This window comes from Lepisosteus oculatus, chromosome 18 (genome assembly GCF_040954835.1).
Source record: "Lepisosteus oculatus isolate fLepOcu1 chromosome 18, fLepOcu1.hap2, whole genome shotgun sequence".
Classification (NCBI taxonomy): Eukaryota; Metazoa; Chordata; class Actinopteri; order Semionotiformes; family Lepisosteidae; genus Lepisosteus; species Lepisosteus oculatus.
Genome location: NC_090713.1, coordinates 22819663 through 22834187, shown reverse-complemented (window position 1 = coordinate 22834187; position 14525 = coordinate 22819663). Strand labels below are relative to the sequence as shown.

Sequence of the window (14525 nt, the reverse complement as noted above, 5' to 3'; positions counted from 1 at the left end):
GTCATCCTGTCTCTCTCTCACACAGTCATCCTGTCTCTCTCTCACACAGTCATCCTCTCTGTCCCTCAGCACACTGCACCTCTCTCTCTCACACAATCATCCTGTCTCTCTCTCACACAGTCATCCTGTCTCTCTCTCACACAGTCATCCTGTCTCTCTCTCTCACACAGTCATCCTGTCTCTCTCTCTCACAGTCATCCTCTCTGTCCCACAGCACACTGCACCTCTCTCTCTCACACAGTCATCCTGTCTCTCTCTCTCTCACAGTGATCCTCTCTGTCCCTCAGCACACTGCACCTCTCTCTCTCACACAATGGTCCTGTCTCTCTCTCTCACACAGTCATCCTGTCTCTCTCTCACACAGTCATCCTGTCTCTCTCTCTCACACAGTCATCCTGTCTCTCTCTCACACAGTCATCCTGTCTCTCTCTCTCACACAGTGATCCTGTCTCTCTCTCTCACACAGTCATCCTGTCTCTCTCTCTCTCACAGTGATCCTCTCTGTCCCTCAGCACACTGCACCTCTCTCTCTCACACAGTCATCCTGTCTCTCTCTCACACAGTCATCCTGTCTCTCTCTCTCACACAGTCATCCTGTCTCTCTCTCTCACACAGTCATCCTGTCTCTCTCTCTCACACAGTCATCCTCTCTGTCCCTCAGCACACTGCACCTCTCTCTCTCACACAGTCATCCTGTCTCTCTCTCTCACAGTGATCCTCTCTGTCCCTCAGCACACTGCACCTCTCTCTCACACAGTCATCCTGTCTCTCTCTCACACAGTCATCCTGTCTCTCTCTCACACAGTCATCCTGTCTCTCTCTCTCACACAGTCATCCTGTCTCTCTCTCTCACACAGTCATCCTGTCTCTCTCTCACACAGTCATCCTCTCTGTCCCTCAGCACACTGCACCTCTCTCTCACACAGTCATCCTGTCTCTCTCTCTCACAGTGATCCTCTCTGTCCCTCAGCACACTGCACCTCTCTCTGTCACACAGTCATCCTGTCTCTCTCTCTCACACAGTCATCCTGTCTCTCTCTCACACAGTCATCCTGTCTCTCTCTCTCACACAGTCATCCTGTCTCTCTCTCTCACACAGTGATCCTGTCTCTCTCTCACACAGTGATCCTCTCTGTCCCTCAGCACACTGCACCTCTCTCTCTCACACAGTCATCCTGTCTCTCTCTCTCACACAGTCATCCTGTCTCTCTCTCACACAGTCATCCTGTCTCTCTCTCACACAGTCATCCTGTCTCTCTCTCTCACACAGTCATCCTGTCTCTCTCTCTCACACAGTGATCCTGTCTCTCTCTCTCACACAATCATCCTGTCTCTCTCTCACACAGTCATCCTGTCTCTCTCTCTCACACAATCATCCTGTCTCTCTCTCACACAGTCATCCTGTCTCTCTCTCACACAGTCATCCTGTCTCTCTCTCTCACACAGTCATCCTGTCTCTCTCTCTCACACAGTGATCCTGTCTCTCTCTCTCACACAATCATCCTGTCTCTCTCTCACACAGTCATCCTGTCTCTCTCTCTCACACAGTCATCCTCTCTGTCCCTCAGCACACTGCACCTCTCTCTCTCACACAGTCATCCCGTCTCTCTCTCTCACACAGTGATCCTGTCTCTCTCTCTCACACACACACACAGTGATCCTGTCTCTCTCTCTCATACACACAGTGATCCCGTCTCTCTCTCTCACACAGTCATCCTGTCTCTCTCTCTCACAGTGATCCTCTCTGTCCCTCAGCACACTGCACCTCTCTCTCTCACACACAATGGTCCTGTCTCTCTCTCTCACACACTGATCCCGTCTCTCTCTCTCACACAGTGATCCTGTCTCTCTCTCTCACACACACACACAGTGATCCTGTCTCTCTCTCTCATACACACAGTGATCCTGTCTCTCTCTCTCACACACAGTGATCCCGTCTCTCTCTCTCACACAGTGATCCCGTCTCTCTCTCTCACACAGTGATCCTGTCTCTCTCTCTCTCACACACAGTGATCCTGTCTCTCTCTCACACACACACAGTGATCCTGTCTCTCTCTCACACACACACAGTGATCCTGTCTCTCTCTCTCGCTGGGGGTCAGCGGTCTGTGCGGTCTGATTCCTGCAGCTGTGCTCGGGGAGGTGTAGCTCTGGGGTTCAGGCTGAGAGTTGTGTCAGTCTGCCTGACAGATGACACTCCTGCAGCACCAGATCTGCCCCTCCAGTGGGGAATCCCGAGAGATCCAGGAGCAGCGGATCTTCCGTCCCTGCTGATCTCGGCACACTGCGGTCTGCTCTCCCTCTCGTCCTCTTCCTCCCCCCTCCCCCCTCGTGCAGCGTCTCCATCCCTCCGGCTCTCCCGATCCCCCTCTCCACGTCCGTCTGCAGCTCGGAGTCTCTCTCTCGGAGCGCCAGGCGTCTGCAGTGCTGCCCGAGCCCATACAGGACCCCAGTGCCCCCTCACACCTGAACTAACGAGAGCAAGCGACTGCAGGAGCTCTGCACAGCCAGGGGACGGTCTGAGCACATGGCTGGTCAACACCAGAGCTGGCCGGAGGCTCACAGGACAGAGCAGTCAGGACACCCTCCTGCACCCTCTGTCTCAGCCCTGTGCTGACGGGGCTGTCTGATCTGTCCACTCTGTCTCTGTGTCCACCCCAGGCTGTGGTCACTGAGCCTGTCCTCTCTGGACAGCCAGGTCTGCCTGTGGCCAGGGTGTGGTCACTGAGCCTGTCCTCTCTGGACAGCCAGGTCTGCCTGTGTCCAGTGTCTGTGTCCAGGCTGTGGTCACTGAGCCTGTCCTCTCTGGGCAGCCAGGTCTGCCTGTGTCCAGTGTGTGTGGCCAGGCTGTGGTCAGTGAGCCTGTCCTGTCTTGAAGCTGGTTGTTGTTAATGTGAGTGAGCATGAGGAGACGCAGGAAAAGCTCCTTCTCCCTTCGTCCGATCTCCTTGTCCCCCTCTGCGTCCCCACTCCCCCCCTCCCTCTCTCCTCGTCCCCCTCTGTGTTCCCACTCCCCCCCTCCCTCTCTCCTCCCACCCGGCTCGTGAGCTCATCAGCAGTCACGCCAGCGGCCGCCTGCTGTCCTGCTGTCTGCAGAGGAGAGACAGAGAGAAGTCGCTGCGTGACTCAGCTCTGAGGTGTCCGAGCCCAGCCCACACACCACCAGGTGTCGCCAATTAGGTAGCTCGTTAAGCGGTGTGGCTCGTTAGCAAGGCTGTTTTAATACCCTCCCCCACCAAGAGGGGCGCGGGGCAGAAAACGAAGACAGAGCCCAGGTGCCAACTCCTCCTCCAACTCACAAGCTGCTCGATCAGCAGGAAGTGACGCGGGGGAACGGTTTCAGCGTTGCACCGCAGCGCCTCAGCCAAAAGCGTCCCACGGGGAAACAGGCTCCGAGCTGGGGGGGGGCAGCCCAGTCGGGGTGGAGCTCAGAGGTCGCCCTACAGTGCGTGACCTTACCTTGGTGTCGATCCTGCTGGCCTGACCGCGAGGGCGCGATGAAATCTGGGGTCCGCGCCGGCGAGTGTCAGGCCCGGCACCGGTCCGTTCCGCCCCGAGCCTCTGGAACAGGCATGCTGGTTAGTGTGACCGGGCTGGGGAGCGTGCCCAGGCACGTCCCGGGGGGCGTTCGGAGACAGTCCGCGCCTTCATCGGCCTGCTGGGACCCTCGGGAGACTAGGACCTGCTGGCCCGGGGGTCTGCAGTGGTGTGTCCGCCCGCCGGACGCTGTCCGGTCTCCTCCTCCCAAACCCCCGTCCTAGAGCCTGTGTTTCTGCTGTGCAAATCCCGGTCCCACGCTGAAATATTCCCAGGTGCAGTTCGGAGCGCTTACTTCCCTCTTCCAGCACTGAGCGTCTGTGCGTTGGCCTTCCGTGCTATTCCAGGTCCTACTCCGCGTAACTCCCAATCCCAGCGTCCATTTTCCCTGGGGAAATGTTATCCTGGCTGTGTGAATCAGGCAGTCCTGGTGTCCAGGGAGGGAGGGAGGGATCTGCTTTCCCAGGGGAATTCTCTGAGAAAGAGGAGAGAGAGAGACAGGTACACAGTCAGTATGAGTCAGGCCTGCAGGAGGAGAGAGAGACAGGTACACAGACAGCATGAGTCAGGCCTGCAGGAGGAGAGAGACAGGTACACAGACAGCATGAGTCAGGCCTGCAGGAGGAGAGAGACAGGTACACAGACAGCATGATTCAGGCCTGCAGGAGGAGAGAGAGACAGGTACACAGACAGCATGAGTCAGGCCTGTAGGAGGAGAAAGAGACAGGTACACAGACAGCATGAGTCAGGCCTGTAGGAGGAGAGAGAGACAGGTACACAGACAGCATGAGTCAGGCCTGCAGGAGGAGAGAGAGACAGGTACACAGACAGCATGAGTCAGGCCTGCAGGAGGAGAGAGAGACAGGTACACAGACAGCATGAGTCAGGCCTGCAGGAGGAGAGAGAGAGATTGTGTGAGGAAGTTTGTGAGAGGGCGAGGGGGCATGACAGACAGCACGTACGGCACGCACACGCCACAGACAGGAGCCCCGCCCTCGTGCGGCACGCACACGCCACAGACAGCAGCCCCCCCCCTCGTGCGGCACGTACACGCCACAGACAGGAGCCCCGCCCTCGTGCGGCACGCACACGCCACAGACAGGAGTCCCGCCCTCGTGCGAAGAGCCGCAGTGTACTTGCTCCTGAGATGATCCGGGCCCTGAACGCCACCCAGTATTCCAGACCCTGAGCGTTGTCCAGTACTCCAGACCCGTGGGGTGGACAGGGGGAGTCAGGGGCAGGAGAAACAGAGAGAGAGCTGGGGGGGGCGAGACCAGCATGTGTGTGTGTCCCTATGTGTGTGTGGGAGTGTGCCTGCGTGTGTGTTCCTGTGTGTGTGTGGGAGTGTCCCTATGTGTGTGTGTGGGAGTGTCCCTATGTGCCTGTGTGTGTGTGTCCCTATGTGTGTGTGTGAGTGTGTCTGTGTGTGTGTGTTCCTATGTGTGTGTGTGTGAGTGTGTCTGTGTGTGTGTGTTCCTATGTGTGTGTGTGTGAGTGTGCCTGTGTGTGTGTGACCCTATGTGTGTATGTGAGTGTGCCTGTGTGTGTCCCTATGTGTGTGTGTGAGTGTGCCTGTGTGTGTGTAAGCATGCCTGTGTGTGTGTGTGTGTGTGTGTGTCCCTGAGTGTGCACAAGCTTGCCTGTGTGCGTGTCCGTGTGTGCAAGCGTGCCTGTGTCCTTGCGTGTGTAAGCATGCCTGTGTGTGTGTGTGTAAGCGTGCCTGTCCCTGTGTGTGTGCAAGCTTGCCTGTGTGTGTGTGTTTCCCTGTGTGTGTGCAAGCGTGCCTGTCCTTGTGTGTGTGTGTTTCCCTGTGTGTGTGTGCAAGCGTGCCTGTCCTTGTGTGTGTGTGTTTCCCTGTGTGTGTGTGCAAGCGTGCCTGTCCCTGTGTGTGTGTGTAAGCGTGCCTGTCCCTGTGTGTGTGTGTAAGCGTGCCTGTCCTTGTGTGTGTGTGCAAGCGTGCCTGTCCTTGTGTGTGTGTGTTTCCCTGTGTGTGTGTGTAAGCGTGCCTGTCCCTGTGTGTGTGTGTAAGCGTGCTTGTCCCTGTGTGTGTGTCCCTGCGTTGTCAGCAGAGAGGGGAATGGTCTCAGCTCACACAGATGGCCAGCCCTGTTTTCTGTCGTGTCATTTCTGGTTCTAGTGAGGCGCGTGAGTGCGCGTGTGCGTGTGAGCGTGAGGACGCGCGCGCGCGGCGGTGCCGCTGATGAACTGCTTAGCCACACAGCACACGTACGAGCACATTTCTGCCTTTTCAGTTTCTCATTTAGGAGGCGAGATAAGGGGGCAGATGGAGGAGAGGCAAGCGAGGGAAGAGAGAGGAGGAAGAGGAGGAGGGCAGCACATGGGGGGGCGGGGGGGTTCCTCGTATCCAAGGAGATTTATGAGACGATGGGAATCTAATTTGGAGGCTAAAGCTGCTGTCAGGCTAAGAGTCTGAAAATCACTGACGCCTGAGGGCACGCTGACTGACTGTCTGACTGGCACACTGACGGCCTGGCACACCGAGTGACTGAAACACTGACTGACTGTCTGACTGGCACACCGAGTGACTGAAACACTGACTGTCTGACTGACTGGCACACCGAGTGACTGAAACACTGACTGACTGACTGACTGGCACACCGAGTGACTGAAACACTGACTGACTGACGGCCTGGCACACCGAGTGACTGAAACACTGACTGACTGCCTGGCACACCGAGTGACTGCCTGGCACACTGACTGTCACACTGACTGTCTGACTGGCACACCGAGTGACTGAAACACTGACAGACTGACTGACTGACACACTGACTGTCTGACTGGCACACCGAGTGACTGAAACACTGACTGACTGACTGGCACACTGACTGACTGACTGGCACACTGACTGTCTGACTGGCACACAGAGTGACTGAAACACTGACTGACTGACTGGCACACTGACTGTCTGACTGGCACACTGACTGACACACTGACTGTCTGACTGGCACACTGAGTGACACACTGAGTGACACACTGTCTGACTGGCACACTGAGTGACACACTGACTGGCACACTGTCTGACTGGCACACTGAGTGACACACTGAGTGGCTGACTGGCACACTGACTGCCTGGCACACTGAGTGACACACTGACTGGCACACTGAGTGACTGGCACTCTGATTGACTGCCTGCCTGCCTGCATGCCTGCTCAGCAGACTGTTTGCCTGGCACAGTCAGAGAGGGGAAGGAGGGGTGTGAGCAAGGCAGTGACTGGGGGGGTGTGATGAGGGGTTACAAGCGTTCTGGGACTCAAAATCAACAGCAGGCACTAAAGGCTGAGGATGTGCAGTTTTATAGCGCTGTGTTTATGAGCTCATTCTATTATTAAACGAACACTTTCCCAGCCTCTCCCTGCACCAACACCCTGTCTCCTTCCCCCTTCTCCTCTCTGATCTCCGATTCAGAATCAACAAGATGTACTGGCACAGCCAGAGACTGAGACTGCTGCCAACGCAGATACAATCAACACAACACCTACAGTACAAACATATTATTGGATAATTACACACATAAGATCATGTGCTGTGCTGTCAGCTCCACCAAGTTCCCTCCTCCCTCTCCCGGTAGGATGGGGCAGGTGCTGGAATTCTGGGATTAGCTGTGTAAAGTTCGGGAATAATGTTTCTCTAATCCCAGAGTATCTGTCACAGTGCAGTAGGAAGTGCACCTCGGTCTCTATTTCTCCCCGCTGGCAGTGGGAGCACAGCCTGTCCTCTCTGGGCAGACAGCTCTGGCTGTGTCCAGTGTCTGTGTCCAGGCTGTGGGCACTGAGCCTGTCCTCTCTGGACAGCCAGGTCTGCCTGTGTCCAGTGTCTGTGTCCAGGCTGGGTCACTGAGCCTGTAGTTTGTCAGGGTCGGTTGCTGTTTGCTGTTTCTTATCCTGGTCAGATAATCAGCTTGCTGTGTTTGTGTGTGTGTCCCAGTGGGTGAGGCAGTGTTGTTCAGTGTGTTTATATGTGTGTGTATCCCAGTGGGTGAGGCAGTGTTGTTCAGTGTGTTTATGTGTGTGTGTGTCCCAGTGGGTGAGGCAGTGTTGTTCAGTGTGTTTATATGTGTGTGTATCCCAGTGGGTGAGGCAGTGTTGTTCAGTGTGTTTATGTGTGTGTGTATCCCAGTGGGTGAGGCAGTGTTGTTCAGTGTGTTTATGTGTGTGTGTATCCCAGTGGGTGAGGCAGTGTTGTTCAGTGTGTTTATGTGTGTGTGTATCCCAGTGGGTGAGGCAGTGTTGTTCAGTGTGTTTATATGTGTGTGTATCCCAGTGGGTGAGGCAGTGTTGTTCAGTGTGTTTATATGTGTGTGTATCCCAGTGGGTGAGGCAGTGTTGTTCAGTGTATTTATGTGTGTGTGTATCCCAGTGGGTGAGGCAGTGTTGTTCAGTGTGTTTATATGTGTGTGTATCCCAGTGGGTGAGGCAGTGTTGTTCAGTGTGTTTATATGTGTGTGTATCCCAGTGGGTGAGGCAGTGTTGTTCAGTGTGTTTATGTGTGTGTGTATCCCAGTGGGTGAGGCAGTGTTGTTCAGTGTGTTTATATGTGTGTGTATCCCAGTGGGTGAGGCAGTGTTGTTCAGTGTGTGTTGTGTGGTGTCCCAGTGTCTGAGGTGGTGTTGTGTGTCCTGTACTGTGACTTTGATTGGCGTTGCTGTAGCTGTGCTGTCCTGGTTGTCCAGGCTGGCAGGTGTCGGGGAGCCTCAGGCCCAGCTGGCTCAGGGAGCTCAGCTCTGGGCTCAGCAGGGCCTTGAGGTGGTACAAATTCAGTCTCTGTTTCTCAGGTGTAACCAGTATTTGATTGCTCTCTTCTGTTTAGTGATCAGTGTCTCTCCCTCTCTCTCCTCTCCATGCTGCACCAGTGTGCACTAGTGTCCAGTGGCAGCCCAAGATAGCAGTTTAATTTACCTCTCCTGCCTCTCTCTGTCACTGTGAGCACTGGGGTGTGCAGACAGGAAAGAGAGGAGCAGGAGAAACGCACAGCTTGGGAGAGACACGGAGAGGCAGAGAGAGACAGGGACAGAGAGAGTATGAGTCTATAACAGACTGTGTACACTGTCTATAACAGACTGTGTACACTGTCTATAACAGACTGTGTACAGGGGAGTCTATAACAGACTGTGTACAGTGTCTATAACAGACTGTACAGGGGAGTCTATAACAGACTGTGTACAGGGGAGTCTATAACAGACTGTGTACAGTGTCTATAACAGACCGTGTACAGGGGAGTCTATAACAGACTGTGTACACTGTCTATAACAGACCGTGTACGGGGGAGTCTATAACAGGCTGTGAAAAGTGTCTATAACAGACTGTGTACAGTGTCTATAACAGACTGTGTACAGGGGAGTCTATAACAGACTGTGTACAGGAGAGTCTATAACAGACTGTGTACAGTGCCTATAACAGACTGTGTACAGGGGAGTCTATAACAGACTGTGTACACTGTCTATAACATACCGTGTACAGGGGAGTCTATAACAGACTGTGTACAGGAGAGTCTATAACAGACTGTGTACAGTGTCTATAACAGACTGTATACACTGTCTATAACAGACTGTGTACACTGTCTATAACAGACTGTGTACACTGTCTATAACAGACTGTGTACAGGGGAGTCTATAACAGACTGTGTACAGTGTCTATAACAGACTGTGTACAGAAGAGTCTATAACAGACTGTGTACACTGTCTATAACAGACTGTATACACTCTATAACAGACTGTGTACAGGAGAATCTATAACAGACTGTGTACAGGGGAGTCTATAACAGACTGTGTACAGGGGAGTCTATAACAGACTGTGAAAAGTGTCTATAATGTATGTGATGCAATGTAAAATGTGCAGCATATAGCATCTATGAAGTACTGTGTATGTACAGACCCGGCCTATACAGGACACTACAGTGGTGTCTGCGTGTTCACACTTGTGTCCCTCTGTCAATCCGATATCAATTAGGAGCGGTAATTAGCGAGAAAACAGTAACTGTCAACACTGACTCTCTCCAGGAGGTTAAACACACCAAACTCAGCACAGATACTCTGAGCGATGTGACCAGACTGACAACTCTGACTCAACACAGCTGCTATTCACAGGGACAGAGGGAGAGGAGAGAGAGAGGAGGAGGAGGAGGGAGAGAGAGACGAGAAAGGTAGAAAGAGAGGAGAGAGAGGGAGACAGGAGAGGATGAGGAGGGAGAGAGAGAGAGAGTGGAGGAAGAGGAGGGTGGGACGCATGTGAAAGACGAAGCCGGGGGAGAGAGATGGAGAGAGAGACCCTTTTAAATATTCATTTCTTTGACGGAGCACTAATTAACAGCACAGGGTACATTATTAGTTGATTAAATTTTTTACCGGCAGTTTAATCGCTGTGTCCACAGCTCACTGGAGAGCCCAGCGCCATCCCTGCGTTTATTAAACCTGTCACTGTTGAGTTATGGTGTCCTCCGAGAGCCAATGTACATGCTGATACTGTACACTCATTCCACACACACTGTACACTCATTACACACACCCTGCTACTGTACACACACACACTGTACACTCATTACACACACACTGTACACACACACACTGTACACTCATTACACACACCCTGCTACTGTACACACACACACTGTACACTCATTACACACACACACTGTACACACACACTGTACACTCATTACACACACCCTGCTACTGTACACACACACACTGTACACTCATTACACACACACTGTACACACACACTGTACACTCATTACACACACACACTGTACACTCATTACACACACCCTGCTACTGTACACACACACACTGTACACTCATTACACACACCCTGCTACTGTACACTCATTACACACACTGTACACTCATTACACACACACACACTGTACACTCATTCCACACACCCTGCTACTGTACACACACACACTGTACACTCATTACACACACACTGTACACTCATTACACACACCCTGCTACTGTACACACACACACTGTACACTCATTACACACACCCTGCTACTGTACACACACTGTACACACTGATCACACTAATTACACACACTGGTACTGTACACACACTATGGCACTGTATATTATATCACTGTAACCCACAGGATAAGAACAGTTACTCACCGTATTACAGCACTGTAACCCACTGGATTACAACAGTCACTCACTGTATTACAGCACTGTAACCCACTGGATTACAACAGACACTGTATTACAGCACTGTAACCCACTGGATTACAACAGTCACTGTATTACAGCACTGTAACCCACTGGATTAGAGCATTAACTGTATTACAGCACTGTAACCCACTGGATTACAACAGTCACTCACTGTATTACAGCACTGTAACCCACTGGATTACAACAGTCACTGTATTACAGCACTGTAACCCACTGGATTACAACAGTCACTCACTGTATTACATCACCGTAAATCTAGATTAGAGCAGTAACTGTATTATAACACTGTAAACCACTGGATTAGAACAATTACTCACTGTATTACAGCACTGTAACCCACTGGATTAGAGCAGTAACTGTATTATAACACTGTAAACCACTGGATTAGAACAATTACTCACTGTATTACAGCACTGTAACCCACTGGATTAGAGCAGTAACTGTATTATAACACTGTAAACCACTGGATTAGAACAATTACTCACTGTATTACAGCACTGTAACCCACTGGATTAGAGCAGTAACTGTATTATAACACTGTAAACCACTGGATTAGAACAATTACTCACTGTATTACAGCACTGTAACCCACTGAATAAGAAGTTACTCAGTGTATTACAACACTGTAATTATAACTGTTACACCTTGTAATTCACTGGCTTTTAATTTTCACATGGACCCAGGCTGACAGATAGTATCTCAGTCGGAGAACGGTGTGCAGCCTGACTCTGTTAAAGCGCAGTCAATCAGTGCAAACATGATCATTTACAATTTCATTAACATTAATGACTAAAATAGCTGAATTCATGATGTGCCTGTGTGTCTATGACAACGTCTGCCGTTTCCTGGTGGAGTTCTTTCTCTGTGTCTCTCTCCCCTCCCTGTCCCTCTCTCCTCCTGCTCCCTATACCTCTCCTCCCTCACATCCCTCCCTCGCTCGCTCGCTCTCCATCCCTCCTTCAGACAGGCTAAGTGAACAGTGACCTCCGCACTCCCCTCCCTCTGGGACAATGTGGTACTGACCTGAAGCAGGCCAGGTGACAGATTCAAGAGGAAATGGATCATACCATTGTCGGGGGAGGGGTGGGTGCACTTGAGTTTACTGTGGCATAGAGTAGTATAGTGTAGTGCAGTGTACAGTAGTGTGGTGCAGTGTAGTGCAGTGTACAGTAGTTTAGTACAGTGCAGTGTAGTACAGTGTACAGTAGTGTAGTACTGTGTACAGTAGTGTGGTGCAGTGTAGTGCAGTGTACAGTAGTTTAGTACAGTGCAGTGTAGTACAGTGTACAGTAGTGTAGTACTGTGTACAGTAGTGTGGTGCAGTGTAGTGCAGTGTACAGTGGTGTAGTACAGTGCAGTGCAGTGTACAGCGGTGTAGTACAGTGTACAGTAGTGTAGTACAGTGTACAGTAGTGTGGTGCAGTGTAGTGCAGTGTACAGTAGTGTAGTGCAGTGTACAGCGGTGTAGTACAGTGTACAGTAGTGCAGTGTACAGTAGTGTAGTGCAGTGTAGTACAGTGTACAGTAGTGCAGTGTACAGTAGTGTAGTGCAGTGTACAGTAGTGTGGTGCAGTGTAGTGCAGTGTACAGTAGTGTAGTACAGTGTACAGTAGTGTGGTGCAGTGTAGTGCAGTGTACAGTAGTGTAGTACAGTGTACAGTCGTACAGTGTACAGTAGTGCAGTGCAGTGCAGTGTAGTACAGTGTATAGTAGTGTAGTGCAGTGTACAGTAGTGTAGTGCAGTGTAGTACAATGTAGTGTAGTGCAGTGCAGTGCAGTGTGTTGGCACAGCCCCTCTGCCCTGCTGTGCACCAGCTGCCAGAGACAGGGAAGGGCCAGTGGGTGTCGGTGTGAGGCTCCTCTCTCTGTGACCTGTTTGTCCTCCTCTCTTCTCTGTTCTTCTCTCTCCTCCTCCTCTCTCTCTTGTTCCCTCCTCTTCCATCCTCCTTTCTCCTTTCAATCTTCACTCTGTCTCTCCCCCTGCTCCTGGCTGAGACCTCTCTCTCCTGCTGTTGCTGTAGTCATCCCCCTCTCCTCTCTGCCTGTCCCTCCTCTCTCTCTCTGGCTCGGGCGGGTTGGCTGTCCAGTTACAGGGCGAAGTGACACATGGAATCAGAATGAGAGAGGGAGAGAGGAGGAGGGGAGAGGACAGGCTGTGCTGTTCCCTCCCTCCTGCTCTGTCCCAGCAAGATGGTGGGGGGGCAGAAATGTAGAAATGATTTTCTCTCAGTGTCTCTCTCCTGTCACTGGCCTCTCCCCTCCTCGCTCTGTGTCCCTGCTCTCGGCCCCTGGCAGTTCTGGCAGTTTCTCTCTGCAGCTGTGAACACGGAACATGTCACCGAGGAACCCACTCGCACGCACGCACACACACGCACACGCGCACACACGCACACACGCACACACGCACACACACATGCACTCTTATACACATGTACATACATACATGCACACTCACAAACATTCACTCGCATAAACACACACACACACACAATCAGCACAGACAATCCACACAGCAACACTGACCTCCCAGTATTCACGACTGCTTTCAACAATCAGTGTGTCAGTGTGTATCACAGTCAGTGTGTCTCTCAGTCAGTGTGTATCTCAGTCAGTGTGTCAGTGCGTCTCTCAGTCAGTGTGTCAGTGTGTATCACAGTCAGTGTGTATCACAGTCAGTGTGTCAGTGTGTATCTCAGTCAGTGTGTCAGTGTGTATCTCAGTCAGTGTGTCAGTGTGTATCACAGTCAGTGTGTACCTCAGTCAGTGTGTCAGTGTGTACCTCAGTCAGTGTGTCAGTGTGTACCTCAGTCAGTGTGTCAGTGTGTATCTCAGTCAGTGTGTATCTCAGTCAGTGTGTCAGTGTGTATCTCAGTCAGTGTGTCAGTGTGTATCTCAGTCAGTGTGTCAGTGTGTACGTCAGTCAGTGTGTCAGTGTGTACGTCAGTCAGTGTGTCAGTGTGTATCTCAGTCAGTCTATCACAGTCAGTGTGTATCACAGTCAGTGTGTCAGTCCGTCTGTATCTCAGTCAGTGTGTATCACAGTCAGTGTGTCAGTGTGTCAGTCCGTCTGTATCTCAGTCAGTGTGTATCTCAGTCAGTGTGTCAGTGTGTCAGTGTGTATCTCAGTCAGTGTGTCAGTGTGTATCTCAGTCAGTGTGTATCTCAGTCAGTGTGTATCTCAGTCAGTGTGTATCTCAGTCAGTGTGTCAGTCTGTGATGTGTGTGTGTGATGTGTGTGTGTGATGTGCGTGCGTGATCTGGCTGGACAGAGGAGCTGGCAGGACTCCCTCGTACTCGGGGATCACTTCCCTATCGATCTGTGGTCACGCTGCTCTTATTAATATTCTCCTGCAACTTTGCATCAACATTCGTTACAATTTCTCCCGCTAATCGCTTTATTCCTGTCGGTGGAAATCAGCAGCTGAGCCTTTTTCACTGCAGCCAAGAGGCTAACGAACTCATGAAGGAGTTAATTAAAGTGCCTCACCGGGAGAGCGGACAGGCAGAGCCAGGAGAAAGTGCTGCTCAGTGACATGCAACATGTTTACAGCTGAGAGACACTTCCCCAGAGAGAGGAGAGAGATGGAGGGAGGACAGAGGAGAGAGGAGAGAAGGAGAACAGGGGAGAGGAGAGAGAGGAGGGAAGGATGACTACAGCAACAGCAGGAGAGAGCCAGGAGCCAGGAGCAGGGGGGGAGAGAGAGTGAAGTTTGAAAGGAGGATGGAAGAGGAAGAGGAGGAGAGAGGAGCCAGGCTAGGCCTCGCCGGGCGTCGACACCTCGGACGGGGCGCCCACCACCCT

General features: G+C 52.0%; 2 protein-coding genes across 5 annotated transcripts in view; one reads left to right on the top strand and one right to left on the bottom strand.

The window, feature by feature from the left end:
• Positions 1 to 14525, top strand: part of macrod1 (mono-ADP ribosylhydrolase 1) — a 94421-nt gene that overhangs the window by 61159 nt on the left and 18737 nt on the right. The gene's annotated exons all lie outside the window — the stretch shown is intronic.
• The window catches only part of LOC107075867 (leucine-rich repeat transmembrane protein FLRT1-like), a 70851-nt gene that overhangs the window by 54535 nt on the left and 1791 nt on the right, over positions 1 to 14525 (bottom strand). Inside the window, exons 1-2 of one of the 2 annotated variants that reach the window (XM_069180305.1) lie at positions 4509 to 5856; positions 3460 to 4012 (exon numbers count right to left, since the gene is read on the bottom strand). The gene's annotated coding sequence lies outside the window, so the exon portion shown is untranslated. Of the gene's footprint in view, positions 1 to 3459; positions 4013 to 4508; positions 5857 to 14525 lie in introns of those variants that run through there. The other variant, XM_069180304.1, reaches the window with a different exon arrangement.